Source organism: Aulonocara sp. 'chitande type north' Nkhata Bay, linkage group LG4 (assembly GCF_057382095.1).
Source record: "Aulonocara sp. 'chitande type north' Nkhata Bay isolate Kocher_YH1m ecotype deep benthic linkage group LG4, A_spYH_male_GT1.1, whole genome shotgun sequence".
NCBI lineage: Eukaryota > Metazoa > Chordata > Actinopteri > Cichliformes > Cichlidae > Aulonocara > Aulonocara sp. 'chitande type north' Nkhata Bay.
The window spans coordinates 34,237,420-34,253,940 of record NC_141347.1 but is presented as its reverse complement, the minus strand read 5'-3'; the positions used below and the strand labels follow the sequence as shown (position 1 = coordinate 34,253,940).

At 41.4% G+C, this 16,521-nt stretch overlaps 1 pseudogene; it reads right to left on the bottom strand.

Moving 5' to 3' along the window:
* Positions 1 to 2,585: 2,585 nt before the first annotated feature.
* LOC147333145 (myosin-1B-like) lies at positions 2,586 to 15,073 on the bottom strand (annotated as a pseudogene).
* Positions 15,074 to 16,521: the final 1,448 nt, after the last annotated feature.

Sequence of the window (16,521 nt, the reverse complement as noted above, 5' to 3'; positions counted from 1 at the left end):
AACGAGTGGCATAAATTCTCTAGATGCTTTAGCTTAAAGTATTTATGTCTCAGAGTAATTAAGCGGCTTATTTAACACTTATAACTTCTCACACAACCACAGCTCCAAAGTTGATGACTTTAATTGAAGGGGACACCTGTGGGATTGATTATATAACATCAACATCACTTCATTTAATTGCTGGCATGAAAATATAAGACGCTGGTCTCCTGTTTTCTAAAGGTCAGCAGATGCTTTCAGTAATTACAAATCAACACTAACACTTATACACTTCTAACTTTACACATTTGAAGCTTATAAGATGCCACTTAGAGACATTTAGGATAATAAATTTGTGTCAAAATAAAAGAAAAAAGGGGGAAAGGTGTTGATGCTGTTTTGCTCCATGTACCAATTTCATTCTTAAAAAATTTACACAAAAGCGTTTTTTCTCTGCCAGTAGCTGCAGATCAGAAACAAGAATTAAAAACTAGTCCGCAGATGTTTCCCGGTTTTGTAGGAACATATCGTTTCTTTGGTCTAGCACATAAATAGAGTTTGCTTGGATGTGCGCACATTTGCTCTTGTCTTTGAAATGCATGTAAGTAACTATTAATATTGAAAGTGTGCAGAATGGAGGCTGGAAGATGCATTTATGAAGCATTTGGTTACAATTTTCCCACCTTTCTATCAGTGATCAAGATTTTGCTCCTGGGTCACTTTTCAGTTTCATCATTTTTGGTGAGAAAAGTGAACCAGAGTGCAATGATTTAATTTATATACAAATTATTTTATAACTTCTCAGGATGGCAAATGATAACATGCAATAAATGTTTCTGTAAAATTCTGAACAGAAATAGAAATATTGAACTAAATTTGACTTTTTGTTATTTTGACACAAATAGCATCCTGTAGAATTTCAGCAGCATGATGCTAATCTGCACCAAGCAGCTCGTTTTAGCAGAACTAAATGTTTAGTATCCAGAACTTCCAGCACGTCTAGTCTTTCCTTTTTGTCCCAGTGACAGCCTCTTTTTCTTCTTCTTCTCTGGTCTTGTCTTCAGTTTTAGAGCAGCATTAAACAATTTTAAAATCAAACCTACTTTGTCTCATGTTTGCTCCGACTCATTCAATCACAAGGTCTCAGTTTTTATTCCATATGCATCAATAGCCATTTGTATTAATGGACACTTTTTTTTAAGATTAAGGATTTTATTATAATTGAGGCAACACACATTCAATAACACAACACAAATACATTTAAGCAAATACAGAAGATAACTGCCTCGCTTAAGGTTTAAAGTCACTGTGTGTATGACGTGAAGATTTGTTAACCTAACCTTACTAAATGTGTCTTTGGACTGTGGGAGGAAGCCAAAGACAGAATTTTTATTTTTCAGTTATTAAAATATCAGCCGCTGGCAGGATGCTGCTGCTCGTTTTACAGCGTCCAGATCAACGTTATCATGGCAGTACTGCTCTGTAACTGAGCACCGCTTCATCTTTTTATCTCTGATTTTGTTCTCCACCAATTTTAGGTCTTTATCTGAGAATTAAGTTACATAAATTATACCCACAGTGGCTTTAAATGGAAGAAAAACACACGTTTGATTAAGAATATGTTGTAAATGAGCTCAAATGAGTTTCAGAGACTCAGCTTTCGATATCATCTTAATGCCCTTTAATCGCCGCTTATTAGCGCTTATTACAGTGAGTTTAAGGTGCATTAGCTTTGGCTGATTCGATCACCTTGCTCGTGTCTCGATTCTTCACTTTCATCTTGTTGATCTGGGACTCAGCGATGTCGGCTCGCTCTTCGGCCTCCTCCAGCTCATGCTGCACCTTCCTCAACTTAGTCAGGTAAGTGTTGGCTTGCTCTTCCTGTTAACAACCAAAAAAAAAAAAAACAAACTAAATCAAATTCTCCAAATTCTCCAAACATCTAACTACAACATGTTTGACAGAAAAAACACTCACAGCTTCCTCAGCCTGCCTCTTGTACGCTTTCACCTTCAGCTGGAGTTTGTCTACCAGCTCCTGCAGTCTCATCATGTTCTTCTTGTCCTCCTCGGACTAGTTTTTGGTGACAGAAAAGAAACGATCTCCATTTTTTGAAACATTTGTAAAAACCTTGCATTGTGAAAGTGAACAGGGTTTTTTCTACCTGATAGGTGAGCTCCTTAATCCTGCGCTCGAGTTTGCGCACACCTTTCACAGACTCTGAGCCATGTCTCTGCTCCGCTTCAAGCTCGTTCTCGAGTTCTCGCACCTGGAAGGGCGAAAATGTTTGGTCATCAGTCTCCTGTGTTTTTGAGCAACACCCTCCTGTTCCTAAAGCTGATGAAAGATGTTATTTGGTCAGATTACCCTGGCTTCCAGTTTTTGGAGTTGCTTCTTTCCGCCTTTCATGGCCAGGTTCTCGGCCTCATCGAGGCGCTGCTGCAGGTCTTTGACAGTCGCCTCCAGGTTCTTCTTCATCCTCTCCAGATGAGCGCTGGTGTCCTGCTCTTTCTTCAACTCCTCCGCCATCATGGCCGCCTGAAAAAAAGTAATAAAATGGCTAGGATACTGCTGCATCTTTTAGGCTTACACTGAGAAAAATCGACTTACATCAGTGATGGCTTTCTTGGCTTTCTCCTCAGCGTTCCTGGCTGCTTGGACACTATCATCCATCTCACTCTGAATCTGAGACAGATCCGCCTCCAGCTTCTTCCGACTGTTGAGCAGGCTGGTGTTCTGCAGGCGAGGATTTGAATTAACATAAGAGGGACAAATAATGATGATGAGTCGTGATACCTTCAAATATTTAAATAGATGTTGTTTCAGAGAAAAAGTGGATTCTAACTGTAGAGCTACGACTGCTGCGATCTGAGAAAATTCTGAGAAAATTAAAAATCTGGTTTGAAAAGTTTGCCAAATATATTTTTATTTGTTCTACTAAATCTATTGAAACTTATAAGTAAGAAAAAACAAAGAACTGGAATACTTCTGAGGTTTGTACCCATTACTGACAGACACTGACACAGATTTTCGTCAACAAATTTATGACCTGACATCGATTCGCTAAATTAGATAAATTATTTGCAGGTTGCAGGTTTCACCGATCTCACCTCAGGGAGAGCAGCCTGATCATTTAATATCATTTACTGAATCATTTAGTCTGCAGGATGCCTTTCATCTGATTGCACATTCTTCATAAATATAACCCCAGTTCTGGCCTGACCCCCAACATTTCTCAACCCTACCACCAACTCATGGTCAATAGCTGTCCGTTGTGGTCGTGCCATCTATTGCTAATAAAAAAATGTGTGCACATGTAAAACTGGTGGATCTGAACCTGTGAGTGTAGCAGCTGAACTCTCTCGCTGGCATCCAGCAGCTCCTGCTCCGCTAGCTTGCGGCTTCTCTCGGTCTGTTCCAGAGCTGCTCGGATCTCCTCCATTTCAGCCTGCACGAGGTTGCTCCTGCGCTCCGACATGGCCACCTGCTCTTTCATGTCATCGGTGTTTCTCAGGGCGTCATCGAGTTGAATCTGGACCTCCTAAACAGAAATGTTATAAATAGAAGCATGTTCTTAAGCTGAGGTAATAACAAACTCTTCTCGCTGTCTACACGCGGCCCACCTTGAGCTGAACTTGAATGTTCCTCAGCTGTTTCTGGGCCTCGGCCGCCTGCCTGTTAGCGTGGCTCAGCTGGACCTCCATCTCGTTCAGGTCTCCCTCCATCTTCTTCTTCACTCTGAGGGCGTCGTTCCTGCTCCGGACCTCAGCATCCAGATTGGTTTGCATTGTGTCGATGATTCTTTGGCTGTTCCTCTTCAGCTGTTCGATCTCCTCGTCCCTCTCAGCTAGCTTCTTGTCCACCTCAGACTTCACCTGGTTTAGCTCCAGCTGGACTCGAAGGATCTTGGATTCCTCGTGCTCCAGTGAGCCCTGAACAAGGACATGCAGTAATAATACCCAGAGACAGCAGAGTTTGTTTAAATATTGTTCTTCTACTCACTTCTGCCTCCTCCAGAGCCGTCTGAGCCTCTAACTTCTCCTGCTCAGCCTGTTTCTTTGCTTTCTCGAGCTCGTGGATGGTTTTCCCCATCTCTCCCAGCTGCTCCGTGAGATCCATGATTTCCTCTGCAGGGAGAAGGAAATCATGATAACGATCGACATTTTGCTGCATTATTAGAGATTTTTATAAAAAGGGGGACCTTGACATACGCTGCAGATTTTTATTTTCCCGTTTGAGTGTCTCCACTTGTTCCAGGCATTCCTCAAAGGCATTCTTCATCTTGAAGTTCTCCGTGCCCAAAGAGCGAACATCTTTTAGAGCTGACTCCAGCTCTGCTTGACCCTCCTCGTATTTCTGCTTCCACTCAGCAACAACCTTTACAATAAAAGGCTCACATATCAATAAATGGTTTCAGATAAATATATCACTTTATTGTCAAAACATGATGCTGCTTGCATATGGACGCTCAACAAGACATCAGGTATCATACAATCTTTATCCTTCCTTTGGGTCTTTGGCACCAGATATCCTCTATAATGCTGCTAAACAACTGAACAGTGTTAGCAGATTGCTGACAAATAGTTATGGCTTGAACTGAAGTCAGTACTTTAATTATCCTACGAGTTTTGTCTTATTAACAGCTGCGTAAAGAGAGGTTTGGGAGTGTTGACCACTATTAAAGTAATTCTCACCTGTTCCACTCTACCTTCCTCCTGCAGGATATTCTTCTTACTGAACCTCTTAACGAATGCATCAGTCACATCAGCAATTTTAGGATATCTCATGAAAACCAAACCTTGTCAAAGTTTCTCTGCTTCTTGTCCAAAGTGGCAGCAGCAGCATTAGACCTTTCCACATCCATCATTAGGTCCTCCACCTCTCCCTGCAGCCGCTGCTTCGTCTTCTCGAGAGAGGAACACTTGGAGTTAACGGCCTCCACAGCTTCTTCTGCATCCTGCAGACGGAAAGCTAACTTCTTCCTGTAGGAGAAATTCGGGTCATCATTAGCACAACATTTAAAGTGAAATGAAGACTGTTCTTACTTTGCCTCCTCGAGCTCTTCGGTTCGTTGGATGGCGTCTGTCTCGTATTTGGTTCTCCATTGAGCCACCTCGCTGTTCGCCTTGGACAGACAGCGGTGCAGCTCGGCTTTGGCCTCCTGCTCCTCCTCGTACTGCTCCCTTAGCAGCTCGCAGTCATGACGTGATGACTGCAAACTGTGAGCTAAGGCGTTTTTAGCCTGAGCAGAATGAAAGCGACACCATGAACACACTAAACTGCCAAACATTCAGGCTAGTGTGTTTTGGCACAGCTTACCTTCACCTCCTCCTCGTGAAGCCGTTTCAGCTCCTCGATCTGCTGAATGAAGGCTTGCTTACCGCGGGTTAACTGTGACATCAGGGACTCCTTTTCTTCCAGCTGCCGAGACATCTCAGCTGGATGGGAGGTGTAAAGAGAATTAAAGCAGGTGTATCTGTGACTTTATTTGACTTCCAGCTTGTTTACTTTACTCCTTACCGTTTTCTGTCTGAAGCCGAGCTTTCTGGCTCGAAAGGTCGTTAATGAGCCTCAGATGCTCCTCCTCTTTGGTTTTCACCTCGTTCAGTTGATCTTCAAGTGATCGGCACATTTTCTCTAAATTGATCTTCAAATTTAAGAAAGCAAAAACATAAACCTTGTAATGTTTTTACATTGAAGGGAGCGTAAAGACAAAGACAAGTTTAATGACCAACCTTTGTTTTGGCCACGGATTCCATATTGCTCGACATGTCATCCAACTCCAGCCTTAACTCACTCTTCTCCTTCTCCAGCTTCTGCCGGACTCTCTGCACGTTATCCAGCTGTTCTCCCATTTCGGCCACACTGTCTGCGTGTTTCTTGCGCAGAGCAGCAGAGGTAGCGTCATGCTGCAGCATGCACTCCTCCAGCTCCCTGCGAAGTTTGAGGAACTCAGCTTCACGCTTCTTGTTCATCTCCACCTGAGCGGCGGAGGCTCCTCCGGCCTCCTCCAGCCTCCTCCAGCCTCTCGCTGATCTCCTCGAGTTCCCTGGACAGATCAGACCTCTGCTTCTCCACTTTGGCTCGAGCCGAACGCTCGGCCTCGATTTCCTCCTCCAGCTCCTCAATTCGGGCCTGAGTTGCAAATGTGATTCAGGAATTTTATTTGTTATTTAAAAATGGTTGCACCATTTAAATTGAAAGCTTTTAGTGCATGTGTGGTATTTTTTAACCTGGGACACGTGAGACATCCAGTTCATGTGGCTAACATTTTAGTTGACCCACTTTTCTTAAGACCAAAAGTTTAGAAAAGTGGGTCAGAGCAACTTGTACCTCCTTTTTCACCAGTTCTTCTTGTTGCTTTTGTTAAAACCAGCTCACATTTTGCCAGTTTTGATAATGAAACATTACACAGATGAAATTGAAGTCATGTCTTTGTCAGATTTTTTGGGATACGGCCCCTCCTGTAGCCACTGATGTCAGTCTTGTGGAGCCTTCTTTATTTATTCGCTTGCAGAGGTTTAAACCTGACTTATTTTCATTTTCTGCCTTCCTGCCTATTTTATTTACAATCTATGACCTCAGTAAACACTTTCCTGATTATTTTAAAGTTTCAATCACTAGTTTTAGGTCTTATTGAACACAAGACGTTTATTTTGTAAACTATGATCCCAGTTAGTGTCACTATCAGGATGCAATGTCCAGTGATGCTACAGCCAGTGTCCATCTTTTGTGTACAGGCTATAGGCGCTCCAGTCTAAGGAAATGTTATTGGCCATAATGTTTTGGACATCATCGGAAATCAGTTGAGTGCTATTGTTGAAAACCGCTACAGAAAAGCACAGAATCAGCTTCATATTAGTGACGTTGCAGTGATGGAGATAAAATGTACTGTATCTGTTATGTTGTGTTTCTACTCAAAGCAGAATAAGTAGATATACAGTCGATGAACCTTTCTCATCTGCATCATTATATTATCTGCCAATAATGTAAATCCTGAAGTGGACACCAGCTCAGGTAATTCAAAACAATTCTCACATGGAGCTCTTTGATTTTCTTCTGCAGCTGACCACTGAGTGCTTGTTCGTCTTCTATCTTTGACTGCAGTTGTGACAACTCAAAGTCTTTCCTGTAAAAAAAAAAAGGAAAACTTGCTGAATGCTTGAAAATTGTTATTTTTGAAGCCTGAAGGGTTAAAAAGAAATATGTTACTCTGAGGGATCTGTCATTATTTCAAGTTGACCATGTTCAAGGATAAAAAGGGCTCCAACCCAGTACTAGCAAGCAACCTAATAAAGTAACCAGTGAGTGCACAGTGCCACATAAATGAATATATAACACACATTAAATAGTGCAACAAGCTGTAAGCAGTGAGATTAAAGAGCTGGTTTGAAGAATATGTTTGCATAAAGCTGCCTGTGTACAAACTTTATCATCTCCACCAGCTCTGGTCCTTTTGGTCTCTTATGTTTGGAGCATGAATGTCAAACAGAAACCAAAACAGTGAGCCGGGAGATGATAAAACTTTGCACAGAGGGAAACTACAGATTAATTCTTTGTGGGTTTGTGACTCACAGCCCCTCCATTCACAGCTAACACCTTTCCTGGCTTCAAAACTTTGTTTGCCCATAAACTGTTAACTATCTTACAAACTCAGTTTCCTATATGTATAAAGAAAATAACATTTTTAAACACTCTTTTCAGCACCAAAACATTGAGTCCTTACTTTTTCAGCTTTTCTTCCAGCTGTTGCTTGTCATTCTCCAGATCCATGATTGACTCCTGAGCAAGTTTCAGGTCACCCTCCAGCTTCCTCTTGGCTCTTTCCAGATCCATACGGACCTTCTTCTCTTGCTCCAGTGAACCTTCCAGCTAAAGATAAAGCCATCTTACACATCTTAACAGCAGCTGTACACTTCAGTACTTCTGCATGCAGGATAACTCACATCATCCGCCTGCTGCTCCAGTTTGGTCTTGGCTTTGGTAAGCGCGTTTACTTTGTCTTCCTCGGACTGCAGGTCGTCCAGTGTTTGCTGATGAGCCTCCTGCAGGGCTTTCTTCTCTTTGGACAGTTTGGTGATGTTTTCATCTTGGCTCATGATTTCTTCTACTAGGTTTTTTACCTACAGCGATGATTAAGAAGGAAGATATAACAATTCTCCTCTACTGAGATGATACAGCAGTTGATTGGAGACTCACCTTGTTTTCTACTGCATGTTTTTCCTTCTCCACTTTAGCTAAGGTCAACTCCAAGTCGTCGATGTCCTTCTTCAGTTCAGAGCACTCGTCTTCGAGCTTCCTCTTCTTGGCGGTCAGCTCAGCGTTGATCTCCTCCTCATCTTCAAGTCTCTCGGTCACCTCCTTGAGTTTGGCTTCCAGCTGGATCTTGCTTTTGATGAGTCCTTCGCACCTCTCCTCTGCATCCAGCAGGTTGTCAGCCTCCTGATATCAAGATTGTGGGCTAACATTATTTCTCAAAAGTCGCAGCACCCACGTGGACAATAAGTGGTTCTTAACTTACGGCCTGGACTTGAAGCAACAGATCGTTCTTCTCTTGTACGATGGAGACCATTTTCTCTTCCAGCTCCCGCCGACGGGTTTCTGATTTGGACAGATCTTCCTTGAGTTTTCCAAAGTCCACCTTCATTTGGGCCATTTCCTTCTCAGCCTCAGCACTCTTCAGAAGAGGTTTCAGCTTAAAGTACAGCTTCATCCACGGCCAGTGCTTTACATTCATGAAGGAACGGAAGTTATACTGGATGGTGTAGATTGCGTCCCTGTCAAAGTAGAAATTTCATTTCATTTAAGATGCAGGTTTTAGCTGTGATGGATCTATAAAGCATGCAGGGCCTGTTGGCACAGCCTATAAGAGTTAATGTATGATTTCCTCTTTCTTTGTTTTTAGTCCACCACACATGAATGCAGTATGCATCTTTACTTTCTGGCCATCATCTTCTGATACTCTAGCCGGACGAGGTATCCGCGACACAGAGCCTGAGTGGACATCACGACCTGTGCCAGTCGCTCATCTCTCATCTCCTCCAAGGCGCCGAGCAGGCCGGCTTTAAAAAACACCTGAAATGAAAGGTCATTACCACTCTCACTTCTCATTGCTCTTCTTTACCATTTAACCCTTGTTATATGTTAACAACTAAAAACCTTAGTGTGTCCAAACTTGTACTGCGTGTGATCCACGTCGATTGAGCCAAGGAGCTTCTCCGCAGCTTTTTTGTTATCCATGAATTGTCCCTCTGGAACTGCGCTCGCGTTAAGAATCCTGTACCTGTCGGAGAAATGATAAATCTGAGTATAAGAGCAAAAGGTATGAAATATTCAAAAGCTTTGAGTGTTTACCTCTGCTTGAAGTCACCATAGAGGATTCTGCTGGGAAAGCCTTTCCTGCAGATCCGGATGCCTTCCAGCACGCCGTTGCATCGTAACTGGTGGATAACGAGGCCGTTCTCCATTATGCCTGTTATTGAAGGCAGTAATTATTTTAGTTGCATTACTGTGGTTATATAAATGTCAGAATAAGTGGATTATTAAAAACTACCTGGTGTTTTGGTCTCGTTTGGTATCAAGCAGCGCACAAAGTGAGGGTGAGTGGTTCTCAGATTGGTCATAAGCTTCCCAAGATTCTCCTGCAGAAAATCCACACGTGTAGAAGTTTTGTTCTAATAGTTTTGACTTCTTTTTAAACTCAGGAATACTTTTTTGTTATGCTCATGACTAGCAGTTGCTTAGCAATATTTAAGATTACCCATAAAAAAGGTTTTCTAGGAGGCACTGCAAGGCTTAATTTGTTAACCTTGAGCAAATCTGGGGCAAGCATTAAAAATACGGACGAAGGAAACTACACCACAAGCTTAATTCCCCCCCCCCCCAAACAATTTGTGAAGAAAACGATGGGTTTTGGTGTTACCATTTATTTTTTAATAGAATATTAAAAAATACAATCTTTACTTATTTAAACTGATTTCCAGGATGATTTCTAATTGATGCACACCCTAGAAACCACTGGTAAATTTTATGTTACCCTGAACAAAGCCGACACAGTCTGGAAAGATGCCCCCTTCTTCTTGGATCCCTTTTTGGCTCCTCCTGCAGCTGTCTCTGCATCAATGACAGTTTAAAACATAACACGACCGTATCATGTTAATAAACAATCGAGCGCTAGTGGAAAAAAGGCATACTTACCGTCTGATCCAGAGTAGTGCGCGTACAGCATGGCCAGTATTTTGACTGATGACTTCTGGTAAAGTTGCACCACCGACTCATTGAGCGGGTCTTTGTTCTTCTCGAGCCACCCGGTGATGTTGTAGTCCACGGTGCCGGCGTAGTGCACCAACGTGAAGTGGGCTTCGGGCTTCCCTTTGACTGGTTTGGGCTTCAAGAAGCAGTTGTTCTTGCCAAGATGTTGGTCATAGAGTTTGTTCTTGAAAGACGTCTCTGTTGATTTTGGGAACATGCACTCTTCCTCAAGGATGGAGAAGATGCCCATTGGCTTGGAAACCCAAAATTCTTGTTAATAACATTCTCGTATTTGAAACATTAAGTTTCATGTTTCTTATTTTTTAAATCATACTGCATATAATACCTTTTCAATGAGCTCAATGCGGGCTGCCAGGTCCATACCAAAGTCAATGAACTCCCAGTCAATCCCTTCTTTTTTGTATTCTTCTTGTTCCAGCACAAACATGTGATGGTTGAAAAACTGTTGCAGCTTCTCGTTGGTGAAGTTAATGCAGAGCTGCTCCATGCTGTTGTGCTAAACACATAAAATATGTTATTCAAGTAAATAAACAAATTTCTGTGAGATTGTGAGGAATGTACAGATATATTTTAAACACCCACATCAAAGATCTCGAAGCCGGCGATATCGAGAACTCCAATGAAATGTTGTCTGGATTGCTTCGTATCGAGCTGCTGGTTGATTTTTGCGACCATCCAAAAAAACATCTTCTCGTAGACTGATTTTGCAAGGGCGCCAATAGAGTTGTACACCTGGAAAGATGGTGAATTATCTTCATACAGTGCTGCACAAAAGACATCTAAGACTAAGCTGAGGAGGATGCAGCATAACGGGATAGATAGATAGCCTCGCATCTTGGCCTCATTTCAGTAATATTGTTGTACAGACTGCATGCATCATGTTTGATGTCCTATCAAAGTTAGTTCGTTCAGCGTCACACTTCAGAATCTCGGAGTGTGTAGGCTGCTTATGTTACAGTCACTCCAGGGAAAACAATGGAGGGGGGCCATGAAATGCTCATCAGCACATATTGATCACAAAGTGCTGCCAATCTGGCTGCGTTTACAATTCTAAACATTCGCCAATCTGTTAAATGTCATTCAGTCAGTCTGAGTTAGATTGCTGTTGTTTGGAGACAGGTTGCTTCCCTACAGGCGACTTGTGCAATTGCAACCTCTGGATGCCAAGAGACTGAGGATGTTGGCCAAACAAATGTTTGGCAAATTCAGAAAAAAGGAAATCAATCACCGTAGCAACTGCTGATTTTTTTACATAGTTGCAAAGAGGTTTCCATCTTGTTTTTACTCTGGTGTGACTGAGCTGTTATCAGGATGAAACGCTTTTAGATTCTGAGCTTACCTGCTGAACATTTTGCCCTTTGGTGACGTACTCATTTCCAACCTTCACTCTGGGATAGCAGAGGCTTTTCAGCAGATCTGCCGAGTTCAGGCCCATCAGATACGCTGCTTTATCAGCCACTGCAGGGAAAACAGAAGAATATAGATATGTGACCTCATTCATAGCTCTTTCTTTTGTTTGTTTATTTGTTTGTATCGCCCTCACCTTCAGTGCCCTCTGGCTCAGCCTGCTCCTCCCGCTGTTTCTGCTTGAACTTCATGTTCCCATAATGCATCACAGCGCCAGTGAGCTTATAGATGGATGCTTTCTCTTCAGAGGAGAAGCCCAGAACATCAAAAGCTTCCTGTATTTAAAATAAAAGAGGCCAAGTCAGATTTGAATGAGCTGTAACTCAGCTCAGCGAGATCTGAGTCCACTCACGTCTGTAGCCATTAGCTCTTCAGCGTCATTGATGCTTTTCACACTGATTTCTCCCTGACTGATGAAGGCAAAGTCGTAGGGGTTGGTGGTGATGAGAAGTAGATCTGAAGGGAAAGAAATGAGGTTTATGCAAATGAGCATTGAGAGCATCAAAGTAGTTCAAAAACAATTCATCAGCTCACCTATCAGTTCAGGCTTCTTGTTGCAGGTAAGCTGATAAAAGATGTGGTAGCTTCTCTCAGCCCGCAGCTGAAATGTCACCCTCGACTTCTCCAGCAGATCTTTCAGAAAGAAAAAACATTTTACTCTTTGTGGAAAGATAATTTACCTCATTCTTTATCCAAAGTTAGTGAGTATAAACCTACACGTCTCAATATCTGCAGATGCCAGTTTACCAGTCGCACCAAAGTGGATTCGGATGAATTTACCCTGTTCAACACAAAAAACGGGGCATCTCATTTCTCACAACCATCTGGGAAATTAAATCAAAGTGTAAAGTCCCTGAGGCTCACTCACAAAGCGAGATGAGTTGTCATTCCTCACAGTCTTAGCATTCCCAAAAGCTTCCAGCAGAGGGTTGGCCTGGATGATCTGATCCTCCAGAGTCCCCTGATGAAGAGCGGACCTTCACGTAAATCTGATGCCCACTGCACTCTGAAACACTGACTGACTGACTGCTGATGAACTTACCTTCATTTTGTTAATTGCCTCTTTTTTCTTGTCTGAAGACACTGCAATTGTTGCAAAGTACTGAATGACACGCTTGGTGTTGACAGTCTTTCCTGCACCAGATTCTCCACTGAGGAACAAAAGAAATGAAAAAGCCAACATTTCACCCTACGAGTCATTCGATGCAAAGTCCTCGTGAAGAGAAACAGTCTCTGTTAAACTTACGTGATTAGTATAGACTGATTTTCACGGTCTGAGGACAGAAGAAATGGAAGTTAGACAAAAAATGTAAAGATTCCTTTTGCAGAGACGTTTCTGCTTTGGCACCTGTGAGCATGAACTGATAGGCGTTGTCAGACAGGGCGAAGATGTGAGGGGGGACTTCCATCCTTTTCTTTCCCCTGTAGGCCTGGACCACCTCTGGGTTGTAGACTGGCAGCCATTTGTAAGGGTTCACAGTCACACAGAAGAGTCCAGAGTAGGTCTGCGTGGGAAACACGGAAGAGGCTTTCAGGTTTTCGATTGCAACATCAGGTGGCTCATTGCAGCTGCATAAGTAATTCAGCCTTCAAATCTGCATCACAGCAAAAGTTATATTGACCACATGTGGAACATTAGTCTGCTTCATTAAAACAGAGTATTTCATTAACTTGGTTTTGGATTTTTCTGTCCTTTCTTCTGGGGCTGAAAATTGAGCCAATGTAGAAGTGCCCAAAACTGCAGTTCCTCTAATCTCCACACAAGACAGACTCAAGTCCCCACAGACTGTCATGTTAACATGCCAAACTTCATAAGATTTAAAGTTTGTTTCAAATATGTTTCCCGCTTTAAAAGAGTTTTATTGAGGGGTACTTTTTATTTATTTATTTTTGTGTTTTATTTGTTTTTATAGCTCATCCATTTAGATGTTGATAAAGCTTAAAGTTAGGCCTGCAGCTGCTTTGATTGACAGGTGTGCCGACACAGGTACCTGTAGCCATTTGCTATCGATTAGGCCTCCTAATGAGTGAATGAATGGGACCTTTTGGAGAATGTATCTTGCTGTGAGTTTTTAAAAGGCCTAGTAAGTTAGTGCTTCATTTACAGAAAATTCTAGCACTTTCTTACTATGTTGCTGAACACCAGTTCACAGGTATCTGTGTGTGTGAGGTGAATCTATTCAGAAATAGACTGTGAAACTTATTTCTCATTGTGCACACATCTAAGGAGCTAAATACTAAAAACTGTATAAATATGAAAATTGTGGCACAACTATCAAATTAGTTATACTGTATGAAAATGGACAATTTCACACTTTTGGTTTTTACAGTACAGATGAAGTATAATGTATTTTTTTTAATGTAAAAAAAAAAAATCTCAAATTGGATTTTAGCAAATTTTTAACATTATGGATCCACTCTAATAAAGTAAAGTATATTCCTAGTTATAAAATTAAAACTTTTAGTATTTTTTACAAAAATAATTCATAAAAAACGACAGTAACTCCTAATTTAAGTTTGCATTTTTACTTATATAACTTATGAAGCCCAGAGTGAAGTCATCTGTTTCTAAACAATCACACTGCAGCTTCTGAATAATCTGAAAATCTGGTTTCCAATTTTTAACGCCTCGCTGTTTTAATTAACTCTGCGCGCAGCTTCATATTTTATGTTTGACTTACGTAGATCATCCAAGCTGCATATCTCTCCTTGAGGTTGTACAGCACAGCAGGCTCATGGAGGTGTGTCATCATCACCATGTCCTCAATCTTATCAAACTTTGGGGGGTTCATGGGAAACACTTGGTCCTCTCTGACAGCTAAAGTCTGAAAAAAGATGAATATTGAAACACGATGCCCAAAGTTAAGGGGGAAAAAGGTCTTTCAAAGGCCAAATGCCTGCAGGATAATTACTGCCTTTACACGTTTTAATAATGTGGAATCACATTTTCATTCAAATTATTACTTTTGTGGAAACTGAAGCAGCATTTAGGGCTTCAGGCAAGATTAAATGTCTCAGTTGAAAGCCAGAATAATAAAGTTCAGGAGGTTTTTTATTGCAGATTTTATGACAGCTGTATAAAATCCTTCTAAAATATTAGAAAGAATAATGTCCTCGTGAGACATCTCATATACAGAAAGCTCTTTTTTTCCCAGGCTGTGTTCAGTTGTCACCAAAGCAGTTTATTAGAGCAACACTTCAGTCCACCCACTCTGTCATCCGCCGTCTTCACACTGACTTTGCCGTCTGCCCTTTCCTGGATCTCAGCCTTGACATACATCTCTTTCTCATCGCTCGCAAAGCACGCCGTCTTGCTGTCAAACGGCCGTGTCTGAGCCTCCGTCCTCTCCTTCTCAGACTTGCGCAGGTACTGGGCAGCCACCCCAAAAATTGTCATTTCCCCATCGGTGCTCATTTTCTCCTAAATCAAAGATTTAAAAAACACACACCAATCGTCTCTTGAATTAAAAATTATGTCAACATAACACTTAAAAAATGCATCCCGAACATTATCATACTCACCCACTTTGCTGCACAAGTACAAGAACAGAAACACTGAACAGTTTGCGTTTGGACCTGATCACAAACAAAGTGTCTCAGCTTTTCCAAAACTCCAGCGCAGAAGCTGTTAAATGGGATCGTTACCCTGTGGTTTTACCAGTGGCACTGTCCCTTTTTATATCACACCATTGTCCTTGGTGTGAAGCCTTCTTCCTTTACATGGGCATACACTGATAGAGTTACACAAACCTGCTGCCCATCGCGGATGAGGATGGATCATGGATTAAACACAAGGTGCAAGCTACAGTTATATTTAGATCCAGACACCTTAAAATGTCCCAAATGGAGAATAGTACACTGGGACAAATAGAATATTTAATGTAAGTTTGGCACATGTGAAGCTGGCAAAGTAAAAGAAAAGTGGACTAACCAATTAAACAGTTGAATAAAAAATAACATGATGGAACAGAAATAAAACACAAATGTATTGGGCATGTATTTACACAAATTGTAGCTCTGGTTTTATATCAGATCAAAGAGAGAGCTCTTAGGGACTGAAGCTCCGCCCACCCACCCACTTTGTTACCATGAGACAACCAGTCAGAGGAAAATTGTCTGAAAGGGAGAGGAGATAAATCAGCTAAAAAAAGAAAAAAAGAAAGAATGAATAAGACAAAGAAGGATTATTTTGAACTATGAAAATGTAAATCATGCAAAGCTACTGTAGAAAATTCCTAAAATAGTAATATGGTGGTATGAATGAACATACAAGGTCCAAAAACAAGTAATTCGGTCAACCTTGACCTTTTTATCCTTATTTTGTTTACAAGAAAAATTATTTGTAAAGTCACCATTTAAAAGTATTAGTATTATTTAAACTGGGAAGGCCATAGGAGTACTCTCTTAAGTTCCCTAATTACAATACAGTAAAACCATAAAATGAAAAAAGCATACATAAAACCAGTACAAAGGTATTCAATGAACTTGTAAATACTGAGAAAAGACCCTTGATTTTAGAGAAAATCTGACAGAAAAGCCATTTGAAGTCATGTCATCATTGGCCAGTATTGATGCCATGTTGTAATCGTTGTTTTGGGACACTGTAAAGGTTATATACTTACTCAGACATTTTCTGGCTACACTGCAATCCAAAGTAAACTGTGGTTCTTTTGGTCAAGCCTTCTTCTGTTTAATGCATCCAAATAAACAATCATAAACACAAATTTTCATCCAAATCCTGCATAACAAAAAAAGCTCAACCCCTACATTACAGAGGTGACATGCTGCAGGTTATTTATACTATCTCCATGGGAAATAAGCTCAATGTGTCCCCTGATTAGCCAGCATGTTTTAGGGGTTTTA